General features: G+C 40.3%; 1 long non-coding RNA gene across 1 annotated transcript in view; it reads left to right on the forward strand.

Moving 5' to 3' along the window:
- The window catches only part of LOC139745849 (uncharacterized), a 174025-nt gene extending 165069 nt beyond the window's left edge, over window positions 1-8956 (forward strand). The window contains exon 4 of the long non-coding RNA XR_011711992.1: window positions 5658-8956. This is a non-coding gene — a long non-coding RNA (uncharacterized lncRNA). The remainder of the gene's footprint in view (window positions 1-5657) is intronic.
- Window positions 8957-10990: the final 2034 nt, after the last annotated feature.

Below are 10990 nucleotides of genomic sequence, written 5' to 3' on the forward strand. Positions count from 1 at the left end.
TGTTTAAGAAGGAGCATAATACTGCCTTGGCCCAGACTCCATAACTTGCCGCCAACTCCCGACAGGAGCCAGAAGGTCGTCTCGAGCCTCGCCGTGTATGTCATCTTAACCCCAATGTATCCTATCACTTTTTCTTTATTCGTATTTTGGATTTAATTATGCTGAGTCTTGATGCAAGGTTTGGGCCCTCAGAGCTCTGAGAAATGTGTCAAATGTTTATGCAAGAATAAGGTATATTTATAAGATGTTTGTACTACTGTTTGTGTATCAGAAAGGCTAGGGTATTTGTGTGTGTGTGTGTGTATGTTTGATAACTATTCGTGAGTTTTGGGGAGAGAGGTTTACTCTCGTGTTGTTCCGTCTCTAAACCCGGGATGTATGTATCATGTCTTTACTCTCATATGTATCTGCACACACACACCCGAATCTAAGGGGAGGATGAACAGCTTGGGTTACCTGTGAACCCAGGTATACGACCCGTGCGTGAATCATGGTCAGCGATGATAACCACTACACCACGGAAGCCCGTGTGTGTGTGTGTGTGTGTGTGTAAGGTAGAGTGCGTTATGTGACAATAAGCACGTTGTTACATGACTACGAGTGCAATTATGTGACAAATTGTGTGAAATTATGTGACGGCGAAGGTGCTCAAGTTATGTGACGACCAGTTGAAGTTACGTGACGATGCGTCGGAACATTGTATCGCTATGCGTGTGTTACGCGACAGCGAGTGCGTTAAGCTATGCGTCAGCGAGTGCGTTAAGGTATGCGTCAGCGAGTGCGTTATTCGTCGACTTCTAATAGAGGAGGGAAGAACCCAGCGGGAGGGCGAGCCGACGTATGTGGAGACGAGACACTGGACATTGCACACAAGTCTAACAACGCGTTCGCTAATGATGGCTTAGCTCCGCTGATGAGAAGAATTGCTAATTATTCCATCATCCATTATGATTAGCATTAATTAGCATACGTAAATACATGCATTTATATCCAACTCGCCGCTGCTCCCAAGGCAGAGAGTAAGACCAGAGTTAATAACATGGAATCGTCCAGTTTCAAACGAGTTAAAGATTAAAATTCCGATTTAGCGGGAAATCCACGATTTTTTTTTTTTTCTTTTCCCCAGATTGTTTACGATATAGGTCGATCAAATGATTCGGAATATTCCAAGGCCAGCGAATGATTTCGGTTTTAGCCAGTATTTCCATGATTTGATAATCATATTTTTTTTTGGGGTGGGGCTTAAATGTAGTTAAATATACCTGAGCTTTGATAAAACCTTGTATTGATGTGATATGAAGGCTTCGATGTTTGAATATTTAATCCAATTAGGCATCTTTATTTCATATGGTTTATTTGTAAACAAAGTCTGTTTGACTTTTTTTATTTTGCAAGAAGAAACGACTAATTTAGCTTCAGGAGAGTTTATTCGTACGTGAACTAAATACATGTTGAAATTACTCTCAGAATTGATAGCATCTAAGAAACGAAATATGAATGAAGTTAATTCATTTTGTGTGTATAACTGAGAATCGAAAATACTCAAAAGTTAACCATTATATATACCTTGAGATCATATAAGTATTGTAGAGTTAACTGATATTGGAATGTCACACAACCCACAAAAGATGTACGAGCATTCTAAGAAGCCCCAATATTGGGTGTACTTTTTATCTACAACACTTGGCGAAATAAACCGGTAATTCATTTATTCATTCTCATTCCGCATGTGAACCAGAGAGCGAGAGAGAGAGAGAGAGAGAGAGAGAGAGAGAGAGAGAGAGAGAGAGAGAGAGAGAGAGAGAGAGAGAGAGAAGGGGTGGGGGAGTCCCAGCTCAGTCGCCACCCTCTCTCTAACCCTGATATACAACATTGCCGTTCTTATAATTACAAACGTGTGCTCCTATATCATCCCTGCTGCATATATTTATAAGGGTCATTTAAGAGCCCCCGGGTAGTGAAGTGGGTGGCGGGGGTAAGTCCTTCTTCCTCCAGCTGGACGCCGTTACCACCCCTACATCCTCGAGAAATAAGACCCATTTCGCGATTACTCTCCAACCTCTATATAAAACCTCACTACCGCCATGATTTTTTTGGCAACTTAAGATTTTTTTTTTTTCTTGATATTCTAGATGAATTACCTTCAATTGGATTTTGAATTAGACTCCTTTGAAGATCTATGTCGTACGTATTGGAGGAAGTTCTCGACTCTCGTAAATTGTAATTAAGAAAATATGGAGGGGAAAAAAAAAATAGATGTATTATTGCCCCACTCCGAAATTCCAGAAATTGGCAGTTTAGAAATGGTAATGTATGTGTCATTAAGGAGCTTGCGAACTCCTGCAGACGTCTAGGGATTTGGGATGGAAGGGGTTGAACGGATTGGGATGAGGGAATGCGGTGGGGCTTTCATTTGCCTGTCCGAAATACAGTGCTAGGTAACATCACGTAGGTTGTGTGGTTGCCAACATTTTGTGGTGTTTATCCAATGAAGGGCTTGAATAGGCTTGTATTGTGGGAGTCAATAGTCGTTAATGGTCTTCAGACGATGCACTGAAAATGTGTAGTATAATTAGATTGTTTAATTTGGGATTAGGTATTTCCAATTTCCTTCGGGTTTAATTTGGGATTAGGTATTTCCAATTTCCTACGGGTTTAATTTGGGATTAGGTATTTCCAATTTCCTTCGGGTTTAATTTGGGATTAGGTATTTCCAATTTCCTTCGGGTTTAATTTGGGATTAGGTATTTCCTATTTCCTTCGGGATGATGAACTTATTTGTCTCAATTTCCGCGAGGCACTGAGATTTAAACCCCTTTGAGCACGATGGTGCGACCCTTGAGCACGACGGTATGACCCTTGAGCACGACGGTACGACCCTCGAGCACGACGGCATGACCCTTCAGCACGACGGTACGACACTTGAGCACAACGGTATGACCCTTGAGCACGACGGTACGACCCTCGAGCACGACGGTACGAAACTGTCTTATTCAGGGGTCGTAACATTGTGATCAAGGGTCGTACCGTCGTGCTCAAGGGTCGTACCGTCGTGCCCAGGGGTCGTACCGTCGTGCTCAAGGGTCGTACCGTCGTCGTATCGTCACACCACAGAGGCCCGTTCTGTCCGTATGGGATTTACTGTGTCCCTGTTGGCTTACCCTGCCCTCAACATCACCTACCCTGCTACTCCTTATTCCTTTACGTCACCTACCCTGCTAATCCCTGTTGGCTTACCCTGTCCTCCACATCACCTACCCTGCTAATGCTTATTCCTGTATCATATCGTGTCTATTATCACAATGAAGACCATAAAAAGCAAGTTTATAGACCCCGTATGTTATTCAAGATGTGAGGGGGGGGGGGGGGGGGTAAAAATTTAACCCCCCCCAATAAAGAATAAATTTAACCCCCCCACCCAATAAAGAATAAAGAATAAATGCAGTAGTGCGACCGCTGAGCACGACGGTAGGAACGCTGGTAATGATGATGCATGACCTTTTCACCCGGGCTTTTAAAGGTCAGGTCAAAGACCAGGCCAATCATACACCAGGGGTCAGCCAACCGTCGATATCAGTGGTTATCTCTACTTGATTCGTTATCTCTTGATAACGTAGAAAATGTCTCGGCAGTTCCATACAGATTATAATATATTTTTCTTTAAGGTTTATACATTTTCTTAAAAAAAAAAAAAGATAAATAACCATATAAATATTTATCAATTACTGAATAACGATCGAGAATAGAATGATAATTTTGTTACGAGACTCGTTGCCGTGGGTTCGTTATCGTACCCCAGGCAGCCGACAAGGGGAAGAGTGGAGGGGACGACCAGAAGGCCTCCGACGCCGGGCATGTTATGCCACCAGGAATTAACGTGCGCGTCGCTCGCTCAGATTTATCAGCTAAGTAATGGCGACCATTCTTAAGGCGAGCTGGCCTGCCCACGACAACGCCGACACAAAACGCCGCCAACACCGCCGCTCCTGCCGCTACCTGCTGCCGCTGACGCTTCCGCAAGCGCGTCGCGGGCGAAGACAAACATCTACTGTGTGTGTGTGTGTGTGTGTGTGTGTGTGTGACGGTTGACATGGCTTAAAGGAAAGTCATTTGTCGTGGTGGTGTTAAGTCGTGGGATTTACGCGTACGGTGCTGAGAAACTACACCTAATTATATATATATATATATATATATATATATATATATATATATATATATATATATATATATATATATATATATATATATATATATATATACTCGTATAAACAGATAGCTTACTTGGTTGATGGATGGATGGATAGATTATTGAATGACTTTTGAATAAGTAAAATATTAAATATAATATCAGAGCATGAGGTACAATATATATATATATATATATATATATATATATATATATATATATATATATATATATATATATATATATATATATATATATATATAATCACTAGTCTCCTTCACTTGAGGCAGAAGTGACGTTTCCTTTTTCTGGCCATTCGTATGTAATTAGGGGTCAAAGGTTATGGAATGCTCATGAGAACTCTCTTTACTTCGGAATTATTCGTGTTTTCCATCATCATTATGACCTTTGTCAAATCCACTGTATTTTCTTTACTTCTTCTTGGACATTATTATCATTATTACTATCACTATTATAATCATTATTATTAGGACTGCCAATGTTATAATTCCTTTTGATATGTATTGTCACCATGTACCCTAGCTTCATCAATATAGATGTACTTAAAGTTATACTTAATGACCTAAACAATTTTAGCATTGCCTCTCAGAGAGTCGAACCCAAGCTGCGGAGAATTGCAGGTGGGCAACGAACCACTTAGCATTACACGTTTTTCTATATCTGTCCCAAATAACTATATTAACATAACTGTCATTTTTATCATTTTATGAATATAGGTATTTTCATAGTCATTGCTGTCTTTTAGTATCAATATGACAATCATTATGAAATTACAGAGGAGAACTTTTGTATATTCATTTGTGTAGGATGTAAAAATCATCATTTCATATTCAAATAATTCAAACTTTTCTCTCTATATTCTCTTGTAATGATGACACTTCTTCGCCGGAAATATATAAACACCGATAAAGAAAATGGGAGGTGGAAAAATTGGACACTCGCTGAAAACACTATGATACTCGAGTGCTGTTTCGAACCCGATTCATTCGGTTCATTGCTTCACTCTGTCCAACCCACGACTGCTGTGGTGTGACGCCCTCTGGGTCGGGGGGAGGGAATGTAATGTTCTTGTTATGCACTCTGTCGATAACTTTGTTCTATAGTTGCCCACGATCCAACTTATGTAAGGAAGACAATGAGTACTTACCACTCAATTGCCCTGCACTCTCTGCACATAGACGCACACACATCACAACACTTTATGACTTGCGGTGGACGTGACCAGCTTCCTGAGTGCTGCAGCGACTCTTACGGACAGAAGGAACTACTGGGATACGAAGGTAAGGTATATATATATATATATATATGGAATGTGTGTGTGTGTGTGTGTGTGTGTGTGTGTGTGCGCGCAGACAGGTAATCTGATAACAGAGATAACTGTTATCTGGACAAGTGACGTATAATCTATGGTTGATACTGGTCTGGTCATTCATTTTTGTTTTTGCTTCAGAAACTTTGGGGTTGTCTGCACGATACTGGAGCACTGATAACACGAAACTGGAACACTGACGACACGAAACTGGAGCACTGATGATACGAAACTGGAACACTGACGACACGAAACTGGAGCACTGATGACACGAAACTGGAGCACTAGAAACACGGAACTGGAGCACTAGAAACACGGAACTGGAGCACTGATGATATAAAACTAAAGCGCTGTGAACACGAAACTAACAATAACAATACGAAATTGGAGGAATTACAAACACGAATTCGGAGCACCATTGTCACGAAACTCGACCACGAATAAAGACGCAACTAAAGCACACTAATGACATGTGGAACTGGAGTTATGGTAAGCACGAAAACTGGAGCGGTGATAATGCGACCCTTGGGGCAACTTAAGAACACAAAACTTGGAAGTGGAAAAACACAGATTCGGAGGATGAACTACGCCACTGGGGAGGATGAAAGGTACGTAACCCAGGATAAACGAACTGGAAAGAGGAAGATGATGAGGACTTCGCAGATTAAAATGAGACGGAAAAATGGATATCAAAAGAGACTTTTCATACTAGATACGGTGAATGATGAAGGATGATAATCATGATGTTTAAGGATGTATGTAATACAATAGGGAGAGGATGGTGAGGGACGAAACTGAACGAACGATGCTAGTGTGAGTTGGTGGACGAAACTGCTAAGAGGACGAAGAAATTTGCTGGCAGTGGCTAGGTTACTAATGCTAGGCGAGGGGGGTGTGGGTGAGGAGGAACGAGTGGGACGAAACTACACGGACGGCGGAGGCCGGAAGAGGTCTAGTGGACGATTTGTGGCCTATTGAAGCTTTGGGGTGGGGCGAAAAAAGGGGAAGGGGCGGACGACGAAGGTGGCCGGACGAAGCAACGGCAGACGTGGGTGGTGTGGCCGGACGGCGGCGCGAGTATCGTCCGGCGTACAATACCCCCGCTCTACTCAACACCTCCACGCCTCAGCGGCCAAACCAGGTGTAATTATGGGTTCTCTCCCCCCCTCACCCCACTCTCTCTCTCTCTCTCTCTCTCTCTCTCTCTCACCATCCTCCAAAATGTATCCCTCCTTCCTCCTCCCCTCTCTCTCTCCCCACGACTCCTTCTGCCTCTCATACTCTTCCCTCCCCCAACAACAGCCAATCATCCGTACCCTCTCCCTACATCTCCCCCTTCACCCCTCCTTACTCGCCACTATCCCCAGCCACTCCCACCCTCTCTCCTACACGTCTTTTCTCCCCCACTCCCTCCCCTCACCTCTCCCACGTTCCTCATAATTCACCCCCTCCTTCCCCCTCCCCCCCCCTCTCACTCCTCCCTCCAACACCCGCCCACCAAACTCCACCATAGTCTACACGAAGTGGCTGCCTCCAAGGACGCTCTCGTTCTCCTCCAAGTGACTCTCTTCGATTACGACGACGAAGGACGTCGTCAAGCAAGCCACCATTACTCGTCGTTCTGAAAGGTAGAACTACTTAGGTTCACAAGGCGAGCTAACTTACTGAAGGGCTGGAGTTATTGTACTCGCTTGGCAGCTATCGTGCCGGGTGTGTTTATACGCCGCTCTCGAGGGAATTTAAGGTATCGCACTGAGAGCAAGCAAGGTGTGGTGAGGAAAGGCTCAAGTCATCGTACTCAAAGGACGAGGTTACGGCACTCAAGGGAGAGGTTATATCACCACTAGGGAGAGTCATTGCACTGGATAAAATCTAATTCATGGTATTCTTCAAGGAGAGATATGGGGCTGAAAGGGTTAAATGATTCTACTAAAGGGGTTGGAAGAGTTAGGTCGTCACATTCACGGTGTTTGAATGTCACGTTCAAAGAAATAAAGGAAACAAAAGAGACGCTGACGTTTTCGAGCAAATGCAGTATGTCTTCACCCTCGACAAACGCATCTTCACTACACACAGACGCCATCTTCACTACACCCTTTATAAACCTGGATTCACAATTCTCTCAACAATCCTCCAGCATTTACAACCAGCCTCCACAATCGCCCAGTACCTTACCAATGATTCTATACCCACTACAACAACAACAACAACTACTACTACCAACAACCCACCACTACCATTCATAGCCCACCACACCCCTACCGCCCAGTGTGCCTGCCTACACTACCATCCACCGCTTTACCACACCCTCACCACAGCCAGCACCCTCAGGCACCAAGTTCGCCTCCCTGTTTGCCGACATCCTCAGCAGGGGATCATTTGGACCATTCTCTATCCTTCGTCACGCAGAGGGAGTCCCACCTCCCCACCGGTTTTCTTGCGAGCCACCACTACCACCAAGTCCTGCAGTCCTCCGGCCTCCATAGGATATTCTAACCCAACCATGATACCTCCTCAAACTTGAGAGATATCATCTTAGAAGACTATGGAAATTACACGCATCGCACCTCGTAGGCTCGAGGGAGCAAAATATTAAAGAGAAAATATCCCAGCGACAGATCGGTATGATATGTTGTCGCCAACTTGTCTTCGGATGGTTCGAAAACACAATCGGGTTAAGCTCCGAGGGGCGACCAATCAGGATTAGGAATAGTAATTAACCAGTCAGAACGCATGACGGTTGATCAAGTGTAAACCCGACGAGGGGTACCGGAGTAGACCATTGTTCCTTGGACTTTTGGCCGCACAATCATGTCGGTCTCTTCCTCTGAGGCGGATCATGGGTGAAATTTGCATTAGCTTTGTACTCTGTTGATGCAGAGGGAAGAAGTTAGTTTGTAGTTACCGTGGGTGATGTTGTGGAAATCTATTGCCGAGTGTGCGTACCATGGTAGTGCCATGTGTGCCTGTGTGTGGGTGTGTGTGATAATTCCTGTGTATTATCGTTATGCAGGCCTTGGATTTTTCTTGATTTTTTGAAAAAATAGATTTTCCTGAAAATTTCATCATAGATCCTTGTACGTCTGTTGAATAAGAATCTTTGGTTAAAACCCTAAAATTCGTGTAATTAGTCGAGTAATTAGCATATTAATATAATTATGATTAATATTAAATATGTAATTAAGCGCTTAATTTTACGAAATGCAGTCTTTTGACTCGATATCCTTAATCACCATATAGAATACCACATATTCCCAGAGTTTCATTAAGATCTGAAGAGGTTGAAAATTTGAGCAAAATATTATCCAAGGCTATATTGGATTTTTCTTGATTTTATTCAAAAAAAATAGATTTTCCTGAAAATTTCAGCATAGATCCTTGTACGTCTGTTGAATAAGAATCTTTGGTCTAAACCTTGAAATTCGTGTAATTAGTCGAGTAATTAGCATATTAATATAATTATAATTAATATTAAATATGTAATTAAGCGCTTAATTTTACGAAATGCAGTCTTTTCACTAGATATCCTTAATCACCATGTAGAATACCACATATTCCCAGAGTTTCATTAAAATCTGAAGAGGTTGAATATTTGAGCAAAATATTATCCAAGGCCTTGGATTTTTGTTGATTTTTTTGAAAAAATAGATTTTCTTGAAAATTTCAGCATAGATCCTTGTACGTCTGTTGCACAAGGATCTTTGGTTGAAACCTTAAAATTCGTGTAATTAGCCGAGTAATTACCATATTAATATATTTATAATTAATATTAGATATGTAATTAAGCGCTTAATTTTACGAAATGCAGTCTTTTGACTCGATATCCTTAATCACCATGTAGAATACCACATATTCCCAGAGTTTCATTAAAATCTGAAGAGGTTGAAAATTTGAGCAAAATATTATCCAAGGCTATAGCCTTGGATTTTTCTTGATTTTTTTGAAAAAATAGATTTTCCTGAAAATTTCAGCATAGATCCTTGTACGTCTGTTGAATAAGAATCTTTGGTTAAAACCTTAAAATTCGTGTAATTAGTCGAGTAATTAGCATATTAATATAATTATAATTAATATTAGATATGTAATTAAGCGCTTAATTTTACGAAATGCAGTCTTTTCACTAGATATCCTTAATCACCATGTAGAATACCACATATTCCCAGAGTTTCATTAAAATCTGAAGAGGTTGAGAATTTGAGCAAAATATTATCCAAGGCTATAGCCTTGGATTTTTGTTGATTTTTTTGAAAAAATAGATTTTCCTGAAAATTTCAGCATAGATCCTTGTACGTCTGTTGAATAAGGATCTTTGGTTAAAACCTTAAAATTTGTGTAATTAGCCGAGTAATTAGCATATTAATATAATTATAATTAATATTAATATGTAATTAAGCGCTTAATTTTACGAAATGCAGTCTTTTGACTCGATATCCTTAATCACCATGTAGAATACCACATATTCCCACAGTTTCATTAAAATCTGAAGAGGTTGAAAATTTGAGCAAAATATTATCCTAGGCTATAGCCTTGGATTTTTCTTGATTTTTTTGAAAAAATAGATTTTCCTGAAAATTTCAGCTTAGATCCTTTTACGTCTTTTGAATGATAATCTTTGGTTGAAACCTTAAAATTCGTGTAATTAGTCGAGTAATTAGCATAATATAATTATAATTAATATTAGATATGTAATTAAGCGCTTAATTTTACGAAATGCAGTCTTTTCACTAGATATCCTTAATCACCATGTAGAATACCATATATTCCCAGAGTTTCATTAAAATCTGGAAAGGTTGAGAATTTGAGCAAAATATTATCCAAGGCTATAGCCTTGGATTTTTGTTGATTTTTTTGAAAAAATAGATTTTCCTGAAAATTTCAGCATAGATCCTTGTTCGTGTGTTGAATAAGACTCTTTGGTTAAAACCTAAAAATTCGTGTAATTAGTCGAGTAACTAGCATATTGATATAATTATAATCAATATTAATTATGTAATTAAGCGCTTAATTTTACGGAATGCCGTCTTTTGACTCGATATTCTTAATCAGCATGTAGAGTACCACATATTCCCACAGTTTCATTAAAATCTGAAGAGGTTGAAAATTTGAGCAAAATATTATCCTAGGCTATAGCCTGGGATTTTTCTTGATTTTTTTGAAAAAATAGATTTTCCTGAAAATTTCAGCTTAGATCCTTTTACGTCTTTTGAATGATAATCTTTGGTTAAAGCCTTAAAATTCGTGTAATTAGTCGAGTAATTAGCATATTAATATATTTATAATTAATATTAGATATGTAATTAAGCGCTTAATTTTACGAAATGCAGTCTTTTTACTCGATATCCTTAATCACCATGTAGAATACCATATATTCCCAGAGTTTCATTAAAATCTGAAAAGGTTGAGAATTTGAGCAAAATATTATCCAAGGCTATAGCCTAGGATTTTTGTTCATTTTTTTGAAAAAATAGATTTTC

This window comes from Panulirus ornatus, chromosome 63, assembly GCF_036320965.1.
Source record: "Panulirus ornatus isolate Po-2019 chromosome 63, ASM3632096v1, whole genome shotgun sequence".
NCBI lineage: Eukaryota > Metazoa > Arthropoda > Malacostraca > Decapoda > Palinuridae > Panulirus > Panulirus ornatus.